Raw genomic sequence first — 12286 nt, forward strand, 5'->3', positions numbered from 1 at the left:
CTCCGATTGTATAGCTGTTCGTTCCCAAATATCTATCCATAAGTAATTGGAATAAGAGAATTTAAGTGTTTAACATGGAAACTTCCAGTATGCAATCTACGAATTACTCCGTTACCACGCAACGCAACGCAAAGTGCCAACTATTATTGTCATTCTGTTACTGTATAAATTTCATAACACTCACGTATGAAAATCATATCGATAACGTATAAAAACTGAAACTATGTCTTATGACAATCATACATATTTTTTATGAAATATTTTGCACAAATTAAAAAAAAAATCGTAACCTGGAATCGAACTCATACGCCCATCGACGCTTCGGAAGTTGAAGTGGTTAGAAGCCAATAAAAGATTTTGTTGTTTTTTAGCAATGGTGTTTCATTACATATCTTTTGATTTTCATACGATGTTTCTTATGAGATTTTTCATACGACAAGTCATATGGATTTCGCTTTCAATGTATGAAAAGCATACGAGAACTATGAAATGATGAAAAAATATAAGAATAACTGTTTCATAAGATGTAAACTATGAAAAACATACGAACAGTATCCTCAGTGTAGGAAAAACTTATAATTTGCCTCAGCTTCGCTTTTATTGGCTAGGTATGTTCGGTAGCTTCGAAAGCCAAAGTCACACGCGAAAAAAAAAACAATTTATTGATGCCAGATCAATGCAAACATTTCATTTTCATCATTTTCTCCATGTCGTACCGAATTGACGTTTGCGCTTACTTACTTTTCAATAGAGCCGTTCCTTACTCCCTTCGATCCGGTGGCGTATGTTCATCTTGAAAACTTGTCACTCACGAAAACTCGAACACCCCGTCACGGGGCGGGCGAATACCGAAGATTTCTTCCAAAACTGAAATTTTTATGCACAAATCTTGATAAGTTCGCCTTCGTTTATTCAGCATTTCAGAAGGCTTCTTTTGATTTGTCATACGAGCTAAAGAAATTTAAATTGCTTTTTCGAGATTAGATCTCACGGGCAAAAAACTCTGAGCGAGCTGCCAACAACCTTCCCAAAAAACATGGAAAGTATAGCACGGAAGAGTGTTCCTTAAGCCTTTCTTGGGCTGAGATGCTGTGGTAGGTTAAAACGCGAGCATAAGTTAACATCAAATCAGAACGGTGGTATCTAGACCACGAGAGCATGGAATTTTGCTTAAGGTGAGTCTTGGAATACAGCAGCAGGTACACAGATAGGGAACGTATGCTTTAACTGACGCCAGTGCTATTCTGTTCGGTGTCGAGTGCCACTAAGGAGCTGCTATTTAACGTAAGATTTTATCATGTTGGATAGTTTGTTGGTATTCCCTGGTGGAATTTTGGCGCGCTTTTTTTTTTGCTACAGATATTTACATTGTCATTCCGGACAGAAACGTTTTTAATTTGGCATGTGCGATCGATTTTGTCATTCCATTGTAAGGTGCTCCGGGGAAAGCTAAAATAGTTGAGAAAAGTTAAACTAAATGTTCTGTTGAAAAAAAAAAAACAATTTGATGTAACCTTCAAATGTTTGTCTAGCTTAACAGATCCTGAGATTGATGATAGTTTCACCATTGAATTTTAATCCCAGAAATTACACTGATAGGCAAAAGAAGTGCCCACCCCATCATTTTGTGAATTTCTCTTATTTTTTTGGTTGAAATTAAAGTAAACACACTGCAGTTTATATTTTTTTCTTGAACTTTTTTTTAATATTCTTTTCAAGTTTTACTTGCCAAACAATGATAAAAAAAGAGTGCGACTCGAAGAAAAAAAAATCTATTGGTATTAAAGAAAAAAAAAAACAGTGACAAAAAAGGGCCCACTTCAAAAATAAATATGTTTTCGATAAGCTTCCATCGAAAGGCCTCTCGATTGTATGTGTTCTGAGATTTTGACATGTTTTGAAGCAAACGGCTTGACCTGGTGGATTTGTTTACGTGGTCGCGTTTGATGGAGAAAGTAGTGGTTTCGAAAGCATTTCCCTTGTGTATCCGAAAATTGATGGTTTGTGATGTGCGAAAAGGTGAATCGCACCAGGCTGTCGTTAGGAGTTACAGCATTAGCAAGACAACGATTGGAAACATTCTTCTGAAACAAAAAAAAAAAACATTCGGATCAGTGGTGTATTGTCCAGGTAGAGGCAGGAAACGCAAAACGGATACAAGAACGGACACCAAGATCATGCGTGAAGTAAAGAAAAACCTGAAAGTTACTGTCCGTGAGATCCAGGAAACCCTCCAGGTATCAGTTTCTGGTGGAACTGTTCGTCGCCGTCTTGTAGCACAGGGGCTCATTAACAAGGTTGCCCGGAAGCGCCCATTTAATAGCAAGGTAAACAAAGCCAAACGGCTCAAGTTTGCTATTGAGCATGCTGATAAGCCCGTTGAGTTCTGGAAAACAGTTCTCTGGACGGAAGGATCGAAATTTGAGCTTTTCAAGCGAAAGCGGCGGGTTTGTGTATGGTGCAGATCGGGTGAGGAGCTTCAGGATCTCCACATCCAAGGCACGGTGAAGCATGGAGGAGGAAATGTGATGGTCTGGGGGTGTTTTTCTTGGAGTGGAGTGGGTAGTCTCGTGAAAATCGATGGGATAATGATTGCAGATTCCTACATCGACATCCTGCGAGAAAATCTGGAGGTTTCGCTGATCCAGATGGGTCTTGAAGAAAAGTTTGTATTTCAGCAGGGCAACGACCCGAAGCATACTGCCAAGAAAACCAAGTCTTTCTTCCGGTCTTGCCGGACCAAACCGCTGGAATGGCCTCCACGAAGCCCGGACTTCAACCCCATCGAGAATTTGTGGACGATTCTGAATGCCAGGGTTGACAAAACTGACGTTACCAACAAGTCCAACTATTTTGAAGCCCTGAAGCATGCCTGGGAGGAGCTTGATCCACAGCACCTAAGGAGCCTGGTGGAGAGCATACCAAAGCGCCTGCGGCGGGGCACTGTTCAGGATTAGGTAATGAATGCAAGGAGGACACATAAAACTATTAAAATGCTATTTTTTTTAATAAAGGAGGCATTTTCCGGAGCAATTAAATGGCTCTTTTTTTACTTTTCATAATTCTTTTTCGGATCAATGAAGTGGGCACTTTTTTTGTCACTTTTTTCGTAAGAATGAAAATTAAATTTCTTGAGTCGATTTTTAATCATGCAGTGTGATTACTTTTTTTTGAAAAAGAAGTTCTAGAAAAAAAAAAACTGCAGGTGTGTTTACTTAATTTCACCTCACAGTGTAGTTGAGATATCGTGATTTTGTTGTTTTCTTACAGATTTTGCCTATCAGGGAACTTGGTCATCGATTTGTTGTTTTCTTACAGCATATTGCATGTCATACCCGGTGGTGCCAAGAACCTTCGCACTTGATCGACTGTATAACGAAGAGCACGTGGTGTTGTTGAAGGTGATGATTAATGGTTGTAATCTATCAGTAGGAAGTCATTGTTGAAGCCGTGTGTCAATCATGCAGTCAGTCGAATTTCGTTATAGCATTAGCTCAGCTCAGAGGAAGGTCTTAATGTCAATAGTGGTGAATAGTGTCTTGACATGACCCACAAACAAAGCAAACGTAAGATTATGGAGTTAAAGAGGCCTTGCCCAATTGTTCGGTGGTTACGCTGAAGTTCTCACATATTTCAACTCATCTTCTTGTGAATGAGCAGGTGGCAGGAATATCCGAGTGTCCTTCAGACTAACGTGCGGAAGGTTTATTTTCCCAACCTACACACCTTCTTATCCCCCGTTTCCCCAGGTCCTGACAATCAACCGGGCGCGGACAAATGGCTCTCCATAGTTAGCTGCGATACTATCCTTCCAGCTCCAGCTGGTGAATGGCAGTCATAACTGCCTCAGCAGCGTGGAGTTGATCATTTCTCCTCCAGTCTTCTGCTGAACCCAACAATGTCGTTTCCTCGGTTGCCATGGTTTTCCGTGACTGCCTTCTGCAGGTCATTCAGGTAGTCACTGAAGTGCTGCTTCCTCCTTTCAATCACTCCATTTTTTTTTTATTAATGTGTATTTTAACTTAAATTCTAATTCTACACTCCTCAATCACTTCAGGTTTTTCCACCAAAAGGCAAACATAGTTCGGCTCGCGGGGGCAGCGAAACCGATACACCGTATACACCCAAATTTTTGAAATGCTTACAGCACGCAAAAAATCAGCAAAAGAAATTGCTGAATTTCAGCAACATTTTTGCTGAATTTCAGCACAACGTTGCTGATCAACTGTAAAAATTGCAAGTTGAAAAATAATTGCTGATACTCAGTAATTTGTATTGCTGAATGCAACCAGCACGCAAAAAATCGGCAAAGTTTACTGATTACCAGCAAAAATATTTTGCTGTGTAGGCCGTATTCACGGTCCAGCAGGACATCGGCGAGTCTCCTATGGTTTCATTTATAAATGATTTAATATCTCAACGCATCGACTCCGTCAACTTACTATCATATATAAATTTCTATGCTCTTGCTGAACTATTGAGAGTTCGTAATATATTTGCTCTAAACAAACATAGAACAGATTATGCAAAATTTGGTCCTTTGAATCGAATGATGAACCTTTATAATCACCACTGTGCATCTATTAGTTTAAACATGTTTAAAACAAATTTAAGAGAATATTTTAGGTCTTTGAGACATAATAGAATATAGTTATTAAGTGATATAGTTAAGTGAAATTGTAGTCTACGGTATGTTTAAACATGTCTAGAACAAATTTAAGAGAATATTTTAGGTCTTTGAGACATAATAGAATATAGTTATTAAGTGATATAGTTAAGTGAAATTGTAGTCTACGGTATGTTTGACGAAATAAATAAATAAATAAATATCGAGTATACGGTGCTCCCAATAACGTAGACACCGTATGTCACGAATAGGCTCGGGAACGGGTCAACGGATCTACACCATTCTTACAGTGTTTTATTCGTGTAAGGCTCCCACGAGTTCGTACGAAAAAATAATTGGAAAAATCGACCGGGAACGCACCGAAAACGAGAGAGTTGGAAATTCCATTTTAGGAGCATTTTTCTACAGAGCTACATGTCAAAAAACACAGTAGGCAGGCAGACAACGACATTCGAACATTTCGCAACTCTGATTCGAAAATGGATATAACCAAGGATGGAAATCTAGTGATCATAATCAGATTTCGAAAGTGTCGCGGTTGAACGGCATCGCGCGATCATAGCAACAATGATAATATTTTGTCGTCAAGCGTCATAAACAAACTACGGTCCGAGAAGAATGATTCGCTCGGCATGTGCGGGCGCGATGCGATCGTTATCATGAAGTCGAAATGATAAATTCGTGATTTTATTCACTTTTCGAGCATTCTTGGTGCTTTAACTTCCAGATATGCTTGTGAATGAATTATTTCGAATCATGAATGCGGTTTACGAGTGCATAAGTGGCATACATTGTGATGAATCAAATTTATCACGACTTGTAACATGATTCGATAACGGGTCATCACGCGATTAAGCGTGCATCAGATGCTTTGATTGTCTCTGTGATACGAACATGGTGTGTGGCGTTGGCATCATGCTACTGCAAGAACAAGGCTATCTTGGATTATTCGTATCATTTATCGCTTGAAGTGATTTTCTTCCATCCTTGAATATAACGGTGAGACAATGCATTCTGGGCCAAAGAAACCTGAGATATACTCTCACAGAATTCTGGAAGATAGGATTCACCCTGAATCCTGAGAAGAATTCCTCTAGAATCCTTTTATGTATTCTGCCAGTATTCCCCTAAAATCCTGGGTGGAATTCTTCAGACTGCTGAGAATAATTCCACCAGAATCCCGAAAGGTATTCCCCAGAATCCTGAGAGGGATCGTATGAGAAGTTCTTCCAGATTCTTAAGAGAAATATATCTAGAAACCTAAGAAGGATTTTTCCGAAAATCTGATAAGGATTCTTCCTGGGTTTCGAAAACTTCTAGAATGGACTTCCCCAGCATCTTGAGAAGGATCTCTGGAATTCCGAGAGGTATTCCCACAAAAAAAAAACAGAAAAATTACCACTGATTCCTGAAACACATTCTCCCAGAATCTTTGAATGGACACCTTTAAACTCCAGAACTCGGAGAGTGATACCTCTATAATACTTTAAATTATTACTCCAGAACCTCAAGAGAATCTCTCCATAATCTTTCCAGGGATTTTCCCTGATTACTAAGAGGGACTCTCCCAGAATCCTGAATGAAATTTCTGGGAGCAACTGCTCCAGAGTACAGAAAGCAGAATTCTACTAGGATTCTCGTAGAATGCTGAGAAGGATTTCTTCCGAATCCTAAGAGGAATCACAAAGTCTTTGCAAGGAATTCTTCCAAATTCCAAATTTCTCTAGAGAATTCTGCCCAGAATCTCGTCAGAGATTCTTCAATAATTTATAATTCTGAATGAAAGTGCCCTAGAATATAAGGCAATCCATGAGACAGATGCGATCAGCTGATTTTTTTTGTTTAGCATGTATTTTTGACAATCGATGATCGGGGTGACAGTTGAACACAAAGGAATTTGTTAAGCACCGACGACACTTGACGAAATTTTGTTAAGTTGTACTCACACTGTGTTTACAGTTTTGGCTGTCACCCCCATCGCGAAAAGTCGTCATGGATTGCCTTATTGAAAAATATACCTCCAGAATCCAAAGGATTTCTCCCGAATCATGAGACAAATTCCTCAGAATGTTGAGAGAAATTTCCCCAAAGTCCTGATTATCCCAGATAGCCGAATTTCCAGAGAATCTTGGGAAGAGTACCCGCAGAATACTTAGTGATATTCCCCCAGAATCTTAAAAGGATCTAACGCAGAATCCCGAGAAGGATACCACTAGAATCCAGTGTGGAATTCCCCCAGAATCCTAAGAAATATTCCCCCCAGAATTCTGAGAAGAATTACGCAACTATTCTGAGAATGCTGAGCAAGATTTACTCAGAATTTTGAGTGTGATCCTAAGTGAGGGTCTTTCAGAATCCTTAGAGGAATCAACCCAGATCATCGAGATTTTTTTAGAATCCTGAAAGAGATTTCACCCTTGGTAGGGAACCGTGGTAGGAAATACCCCAAAATCCGGAAATGAATTCTCTTAGACTCCAAAAATTTCTTAGAATTCAGATAGGTATTCTCATACGGCTGAGAAAAAAATCTCCAGAATTTTTCAAAGGAGTCTTTCATAACTGTAAGGATTCCTCTAAATTTCTGTGAGAGATTTCTTCAAAATGCTGCAAATTATCACAACAGCATCCTGAGAGACCTGATTCTAGAAAAGGGAGAATAACAGGAAGGGAATTCTCCCTGAATTCTATTTAGGATTCCCCTGGAATCCTAGGAGAGATTACTCTAGTTTTCTGAGATGGATTCTCTCAGAATCTTTTATAGGAATTCTTCCAGAATCCTGAGGGATTTCCTCAGATTTCCGAGATGGATTTACTCTTCATCCTGTGACGGATTGAGAGAAGTTTTTCCTCGGGATTCTCTGAGAATGCTGAGGACACATTCCAGCGTAACGGGACACCGCGAGGTACTAACTTTCGTGAACAAATGACGTCTGCAATCAATTATAATGTTCATGATCATATGGTTTAACAGGTTTTATAACAAGCTTATTAGATGTACTTGCTGATGCAATACTTGTTCTATGGGGTTTTGGTTCCAATTTACTTTATATAACATGTTACATTTCGTAACGGGACACCATCGCAGAAATCTTCTTTTTAAAATTTTCATTCTGAAATGCGTATATTAGCTCTGTTATGAAGTTTTGAATAATAGAGTCTTCTAGACATTTCTTCTTTGGATTGATGTGAACAAGATTGCCGAAGTGAGTTTTACTGAGAAATGTATAGATTTGGAAATATTTTTGATTTAGTTTTGGGAGCGCAGCGTTACGCTCGCGTGAAAACAGTGTTTTGCAAATGGTGTCCCGTTACGGCTAAAGTCATCTAGTTGTAGATTGAACGCTTTGCTAGATAGAATATTGGTGTCTTCGGCAATATTTTTCAGACAGATAGTAGCTGTCCGGCAGGACACCAATAGTCCTTCAAACCCACTCTGGCCCTATGGTGGCCATCGGAATGGGCCCTGGGGAACCTGTTTCGAGTTTTATTTAACCTTCACGTATCCGACCCTCTACAACTCATTTTCAAAATGCTGGCATTTCGCCAATTTTCATCCGATTTTTTTGAAGTCGCCCTCAATTGATCATAAATTGGAGCTAGTTCATTATACACAAGTGGCCATGCAATATCCGGAACCATTCCGGAGATATTCCGGATTGTGCTAGGATCAGGGGGTTGTCAAAATGGCTCAAAGTGATTATTTCGTATGTTGTTGTGTTTGAACCATCGATTTTCAACGAAATTTTTGTTGCGAATAGTGAAATACAACTACTATAACAAGATTTGAATCAGTTGGCCCATCCGGAATCCCGTAACAGGTTCCGCAAGGCCTCATTGGGGACACTTCTGGCTTTCAACCTAAACATGCCGTGCGACATATCAATCTTCATGATTTCAAATAACTGAGTCAGAAACGATAGACCACAGACAAACAGACGTAACACTGGCGAAATTTCTATCGACCATGCTTTTAACGATCATTTTATATCTTCATAGTTGTCGCTTTCACAACCAAAGGCGGGCACATTGTTTTTATTTGCTTTTGACGTTCAACACTAGCGCCTTCTGTTGACGATATTGCACAACGCAGTGTTTCGTGAAACATTTCCACCAGGTGATGGTAGTGTGAACTGGGCGATGATTTTCATGAAAATTGTTCTAGGTGTTACGTCTGTTTGTCTGTGGATAGACTTAAGTATGTATCAACTAAATGGCCACCTCGGAACATTTAGCACAGGTTCCACGGGGGTGTCATCGGGAACATTTCTGGTTTGTAACCAAAACATGCCGAGCGACGTATCAATCTTCATTTCGAAAGAATGGGATAGAAAAAATTGACTTAAGTATGTATCAACTGATATGGCCAATGATATCTATAGTGCATTCTTCCAACACAGTCTTTTCAAGCATATGTCGCATGTTGCTTTAATCCTTTATTGGAAAGCTCATGCGCCTTGGGAATAAAGGAACCAATTTTCGTTGAAATAAATTTTATATTTTAAAGGGGATTTTTCTTTTATTCTATGTTAGTTTTGGGGAACTGTTGAACTTGTCGTTTGGTCGAGGTTAGAGAGAACAAAGTTTTTTTTTTGAGGGGATGAGATTATGGGGGCTTTCCGTTGATATTTAGCTAACGACAACCAGTAACGATACAAACAAACGGATTTCGAGAAGAAAAAAAAGTTGTCAACCAAAACGACAAGAGGGAGGTCGCTAGACTTTCAATCAACGGTTACTAAATTATGTTATCACAAAAAGTAATGCTACGCTATTTTCGTGATGCATTTTACACTTTTTTTAGTAAGAACATAAGCTTCAAAATATGTTTGTCGTCATAAAAGTAAATTATACGGTGATGAATGGAATAAAGAAGGAATGCCAACCATCACTTCGGGATCTTCAAGTTTTGAACGCTTTGTGATTCTATAAACCATTTTATACATCATGGTGGTAATTCATAGGACACGTTAAAAAGTTTATAGCTTTTAAAGAGTATGCTATCATCACTTTTTATACTGATCCACCAGAATACCTGCCCTTTGTTTACGTAGTTTCCGTGGAGAGCTGAGAAGTGGGCTTTGTTTCAGTAGGGGCGTTACACCAAGAAGGATAATGAAAATATATACACCCTATATTATCATTTCATCACGGTTACAGATTTTTGGTTAAATATTTGATCAAACCACACTTATTTATCCACTTATGAATGTCTTTAAAATTTTCGTAATGGGACACCAAATCTACGCACCCATAGTAACGCCTAAGATAACGCGTCGATCAAGGTAACCCAATATGTTGGAAGAAAGGTCTCCACGAGTACTAAGAGAATCCTGAAAATCATTCTTCTAAAGCTAGTGATAAATTCGCTATTACAACAAATATACTATTTTCGTAACGGGACACCATTAAATTGCGGCTATTGCAAAAAGTGCTTAAAACATATCAAAACCTATTTTTATGAAAAGTGTCCTTTGGGTTTATAAAATATACGTTATTATACTACATTAATAAAAAAATAGTTTAAATGTTTTCGAGCATTACCGTGCCAGCAGGCATATTTGAAAATTATCAATGAAAAATTTCATTTTTCTTACATAAAATGCTATTACTTCATCTAGCTATTTAAATACGTAACCAGTCAAATTTTAGGTGAAACAAATGGTTTTCCTAAGATTGAATCTACCCTTTTTCATATGCTGGAAAGCTTGGGGCGAAACAATCACTTTGATATTTCACACCCTTGGCGTAGAGGTGCGTGGAATGTGTCTGAGACGGATATCCCTTGAACTCTCTGACGGATTGTTCCAGAATTCTGAAAAAGATTCTCCTAGAATCCTGAAAGAAATTCTCCTGCAGTATTGAAAGACATCCCGTTAGAATCCTGGAAGAGATTGCCTCAGACCCTGATCCCTGAACTGATCTAGAATCCTGAGAAGGATGCGCTAGAACCCTGAAAGGGACCATAAGGAGGATTCCTTTAGAATCCTGAGAAAGATTCACTTGGACTCTTGGGAGGGGTTGCCCAAGAAACCTGAGATATATAGGTAGGTATGCCTCGACTTAGTGGACCCTAGATTATATAGACCCTCGATTATATGTACTTCGATTTTATGAACATTTTTTTAATGGTTAAATTCTACAGTGCATTCTGAAAAAAAAAGTAATTTAATATTTTTGAATCGAAAGAAAAATCGATTCGATCGATTTCTTGGGGCTTCAACATCGATTCAAAAAATCGATTAATCGGAACAAAAACATCGATGTTGCGAACATCGATTCAAAATTGTCCAAAGCTATATCGCACCTATGATTGTGATACGATTGTTTTATACATATATTCGTGTGATTTGAACCGAAATTTACAATATGAAAAATTAAAGTTTTTAATAGCTCTACTTATTGGTGTACATCTCATGCGTATCATGATTTATCCTAACGTTGATAAGTTTACCTCGTTTGGCAGCAATTATAAGAGTAAAACTTTGCGATGTAGGTTTTTCCACCATAATCGGCTTTCCGCAAGGAATTGTACTCTTCGGAAAGTTTCGAATTGTTCTCCAATCTGACGACAAATACACCCCCATGCACATTCGTTTCAAGGCGAAAGGTAAAACTTTTCGCCACCATTCTTCCCCTACAGATTTCAACTTTATGTTTCAGTTTGGGAAGGGTTGAGGTTAGATATTTTATAACGATCTGTGAGAGCATCATCGTACCTGTTTTAAGTTGCAATTTTTATCCGTTTTTTTTTGCTGTTTTCCTGCATCCAGGAAATACATTAGAAAGAGTACACTGTGTGGTGAATGTGAGGCAAGGGACATGTTTCTTCGGGATAGAACTCCTGAGCAGCTGCCTTTGGTTTTTTAGCGCTCATTGTTTCTACGGTCTGTGTGGTGTACTTTCCAAAGTTTTAGGGTTACCAACAATCCAACCCTATCCAGCACCTTTTTAGAGCAGCGCTTCCTTGTTGCTCAGCTCGCCACCGGTAGATCGAGTTCCATTATCATAGTTCATTTTTTTCTATTTCAAAGTTTCCACTATCGTACCATTATTTCTCGTTCGTTTTGGAACCTGCTGGAACTGTAACCGTCTGTGTGACACGAGCAAGTTTATAGGTGGCCCGAGGTGCAGATGATGAAACTAAATAGATGCGTCCCCTCGGTCTATAGCTACGCTGCTCCATTCTACATTGCTCCGATGCAGAAAAGATTGTTTTTGAAAGTGAACGAAAAGATGGGAGAAATCTTTCAACGGAACACGGAACTTGTTTTTGCTCCGAGCCGATGTATACCTTGGTAACTTTCTATTGTTTTGTTGGCCCACAACTATTTCTGTGGGACAAGAAAAGTTTCCTTGTCTGATATGGGAAATGTTGTCAAAGTTATGCTCAATTTTCAAGACGGTTGAAAACGTTGAATTATTGCTTATGGCACCGATAATTGTTGAATTACTTACGTTTACTGTTTGTAAGAGTATGATTTTGTTCACACTTTTAGATCGTTCTCACAAGGCGAATATCACAACATTTAACTTTGTTTGAAATACATTGACAACACCGTATGTGAAAATGTATAATATATAGTCAATATGTGAATGAGCTTGCTGTAAATACAAATTACATTTCATTGTACACGATCAGTAAATTCACACATTACATCA

This window comes from Aedes albopictus, chromosome 1 (genome assembly GCF_035046485.1).
Source record: "Aedes albopictus strain Foshan chromosome 1, AalbF5, whole genome shotgun sequence".
Taxonomy (NCBI): domain Eukaryota; kingdom Metazoa; phylum Arthropoda; class Insecta; order Diptera; family Culicidae; genus Aedes; species Aedes albopictus.